The 4,168-nt window shown below is 51.1% G+C and overlaps 1 pseudogene; it reads left to right on the forward strand.

Annotated features, from left to right (window-relative positions):
• Positions 1-1,962: 1,962 nt before the first annotated feature.
• LOC119976232 lies at positions 1,963-2,873 on the forward strand (annotated as a pseudogene).
• The last annotated feature ends 1,295 nt before the right edge of the window (positions 2,874-4,168 follow it).

Genomic DNA, 4,168 nt, shown 5'->3' on the forward strand with positions numbered 1-4,168 from the left:
ACTAAGCGCGGCCTCGCGTCACGTCAGGTAGCGTTGGGGCTCTTGGTCTGCGAGCGCCGGGAAACACGTGGCTAATTGCGCTCGCTATGGGACATAGTTCCCATTTGGTTAAGTTGCCCCCCCCCAAGTTTCTGGAGAGGTGGCCAGTCGGGGGAATCTAACTGGCTGGCAAACAGAAGGAGGGCTTCAGGACATGGGCGGGTAAGAAGAAGAGAAAGGCAGAAAGGCCCTTGCGAAGCTCCAGGAGGAACCAAAGGCAGGCAGAATTTGTAATGCGGCAATCCCTTCTCTTTAATTAAAAAGAAAAGGGAGTGCAGTGGTCATTCATCCCACGTGTGGCGGAGATGTGGCTTATTGAGATGTCAGATTGCCTTTGAAATACAGATAAATGTACGAGGCAGTGCCAATTCACGCTGGCTCGGAGAGAGGAAAAGATTGGGCAGCCCGTGGGTGGGGGGCGTCGGAGGGGGATGGGGGCGGGGGGGGGAGGGAGAGGTCTGGGGACGTCAGGCTGTTGCTAAATACCGCTCATTTATTCCTCAACACCCCCCTTATCTTGAAATGAAAAACAATAAGAGTAGGAGGCGAATTGGTCGGAAAACTTTAGTCACCGGTCTGCAGTGGAGCTCTGCTAAGGGTGGAGATAAATAAGTCAAAGTCAAATAGAGTGAGAGAGAGAGAGAGAGAGAGGGAAAGAGAGAGGGAGGGACCCAAGGAAATTGTTTAAGTGAGACCACTTCAAAAAACAACACACACACACACACACACACAACACAGACTCTGGATTCAGAAGGGGTGCACAGAAAAGACATCAAGTCACTCGAAGATCATAAGTGGACGGAAGAATCGTCAGGGTTGAGAGATTAAAGGGAAGATGTTGATTTAGTGCATCTTCAAAAAGCATGACCTGAAGATTTTTCAGTGAGACGAAGAGTTTCTGCATCGTCGTCTCCCCTCCCAAGGCTTGAGGAGCCTGAACACGTCAGAGATTGTTGGATGGACGTTGGGGGAAGTCGGTGTAAGTATGAACCAGACATTGACTCCCGACTTTCTTGACTGTTAAACGTATCAAGGCCATTGCCTGGTGAGCGGCTGGAGGCAGCGCATTGTGCACTTATTGCTGAGTTACCTGTGGGTTATAGTGAAGAGCGAGCAGTGTGCGTGGGTGTGTGTGTCTCTGGGGATTGAAGACATCGAGAGGCTGGAGAATCTGTCCATCGGGCTTTAACTCTTCACCTGTCCTTCTTTTTTTAATCATAGAATTTACAGTGCAGAAGGAGGCCATTCGGCCCATCGAGTCTGCACCGGCTCTTGGAAAGAGCACCCTACCCAAGGTCAACACCTCCACCCCATCCCCATAACCCAGTAACCCCGCCCAACACTAAGGGCAATTTTGGACACTAAGAGCAATTTATCACGGGCAATCCACCTAACCTGCACATCTTTGGACTGTGGGAGGAAACCGGAGCACCCGGAGGAAACCCACACACACACGGGGAGGATGTGCAGACTCCGCACAGACAGTGACCCAAGCCGGGAATCGAACCTGGGACCCTGGCGCTGTGAGGCAATTGTGCTAACCACAATGCTACCGTGCTGCCCCTGGGGCAGAGAAACAAAAGCCCCTGAAATTAAACCTTTGATTTGTTCTTTCTTTTTTAGGGTTTGAATACTTTCCCGAGGGTGAAGACTTGATGGAATTTGCCCAGTCCTCCAGGAATTCTGTGCCATAGACTTGTTTCCGGAGGCCCGATCAACCTGTGGTTATAGCTAAATGCTGGAAGACTGAAAAAAAAACAAAGCACAGGGGGTTAGAGTCTCAACAGGACCTGTGGGGACAGAGACTTGAGTTCACCAATATCCTCGCTTGGCCAACCCTTGAAGAAAGTGAAGATTTTTCTCTCTTTTTTTATAAGTGTTGGGGGTTTTTTTTTGCCTTTGTTGGGTTGGGTGTGTGTGGGGTCGTTTTAAAAGGGAGTTTGCTTTGGTCATTGAAGAAGGCAACATGGCATCCGTCATGCTTGAGCTGGTTGGGCTCTTCCTGGCTGTTAATGGGTTGATCTGTGTTATTCTGACCTGCACGCTGCCCCTCTGGAAGGTTCCGGCGTTCATAGGGGCGAACATCGTGACAGCACAGCAGACCTGGGAGGGACTGTGGATGGACTGCGTGTGGCAGGGGAACGGGCGAGCTGGTCTGCAACACGTTCGACTCGATGCTGATCCTGGGCCAGGAGCTCCAGCTGGCCCGGGCTCTGACCACCACGGCCGGGGTGCTGGGGGCGCTGGGCATCCTGGTGAGCGTGGCCGGCGCCAGCTGGACCAAGCTGGTCCAGAGCGTGCCCTGCAAGTCCCGGATCGTCTCGGCCGCTGGCTTCCTCTACATGGTGACGGGAATCATGCAGCTCATCCCGGTGGCGTGCTATGCCAGCAGCATCGTCAGGGATTTCCGCAGCTCAGCTATTCCCGATGCGGTCAAGCGGGAACTCGGGCCTTCCTTGTACATTGGCATGACGGCCGGCCTCCTCTTCATCGCCAGCAGCGCCCTCCTGTGGAGCTCCTGTTACACATCGAAAACACAGAGAACTGCGACACATTATACTCGCGGACAAGCAAACTACAATCAGAGCAATTATGTGTAGAGAAATGGCACAGATATTGGGAAGCCTTCGAAATGAAGCGTTTAAGACTTATAATCCTACATTGTTCTCTTAGCCTTTTAGCCTTATATACTGTTTTTAAAAGTTTATAATCTGGTTTAAGCGACATAGAAATCAGAATGTCCAATTCATACATCTGAGAGATTCAGTACGGCTCATAACTTGGTCAAACAAAAGACATATTTAATATTTTTAAAATAAATTTACAGCACCCAATTCTTTTTTTTTCCGATTAAGAGGCAATTTAACGTGGCCAATTCACCTACCCTGCACATCTTTGGGGGGGTGAGACCCACGCAGACACGGGGAGAACCCGCGTCCTCGGCGCCGTGAGGCAGCAGTGCTAACCACTGCGCCACCGCGGCGCCCGAGACATACTTAATGTTAACGTCCTGAAATCAGAGGCTTGAAAGTGCAGGCAGCAGATTGTCTTGCTGATTTATTCATGGAGGCTCCGCCTTCTCAACCTTGACCCTCTCCTGAGGTGTGGTGACCCCTCAGGTTACATCACCGCCAGTCAGCCTCCCCCCCCCCCCCCCTCAAAGGGGAAAGCAGCCTTTGGTAATAATCATAATAATCTTTATTAGTGTCACAAGTAGGCTTACATTAACACTGCAATGAAGTTACTGTGAAAGTCGCCACATTCCGGCTCCTGTTCGGGTCACAGAGGGAGAATTCAGAATGTCCAATCCACCCAACAAGCACGTCTTTCGAGACTTGTGGGAGGAAACCGGAGCACCCGGAGGAAACCCACACAGACACGGGGAGAACGCAGACTCCGCACAGTGACCCAAGCCGGGAATCGAACCCGGATCCCTGGCGCTGTGAAGCAACAGTGCTAACCACTGTGCTACCGTGCTGCCCTGTGGGACGATGGCCACTTGACCTTTACCTATCCGATTTAGCACACTCGAATGGAGTTTAATTTCTCGGCCAAATCTCCCTGCGGAGCACAGGAACTGGAATAGGCCATTCTGAGAACAGGGGTCCAGTCCCAGAAGAAGGGGCAATCCATTTCAGACAAAGGTGAGGAGGAGTTGTAGTGAATCTTCGGAATTCTTTGTCCCAGAGGGTTGTGACGGCTCAATCGTTGAATACGTTCAAGGCAGAGATCGATAGATCGCTGGATGCTAATAATAGGGCTGAGGTAGTTGATCAGTAATGATCTGGTGGAACAGGCTTACAAAGAACAAAGAACAAAAACAATTACAGCACAGGAACAGGCCCTTCGGCCCTCCAAGCCTGCGTTGACCATGCTGCCCGTCTAAAGTAAAACTCCTTACCCTTCCGGGGTCCGTATTCCTCTATTCCCATCCTATTCATGTATTTGTCAAGATGCCCCTTAAACATCACTATCGTCCCTGCTTCCACCACCTCCTCCGGCAGCGAGTTCCGGGCACCCACTACCCTCTGTGTAAAAAACGTGCCTTGTACATCTCCTCTAAACCTTGCCCCTCTCACCTTTTACCTATGCCCCGGGTAATTGACCCCTTTACTCTGGGAAAAAGCTT

Source organism: Scyliorhinus canicula, chromosome 13 (assembly GCF_902713615.1).
Source record: "Scyliorhinus canicula chromosome 13, sScyCan1.1, whole genome shotgun sequence".
Classification (NCBI taxonomy): Eukaryota; Metazoa; Chordata; class Chondrichthyes; order Carcharhiniformes; family Scyliorhinidae; genus Scyliorhinus; species Scyliorhinus canicula.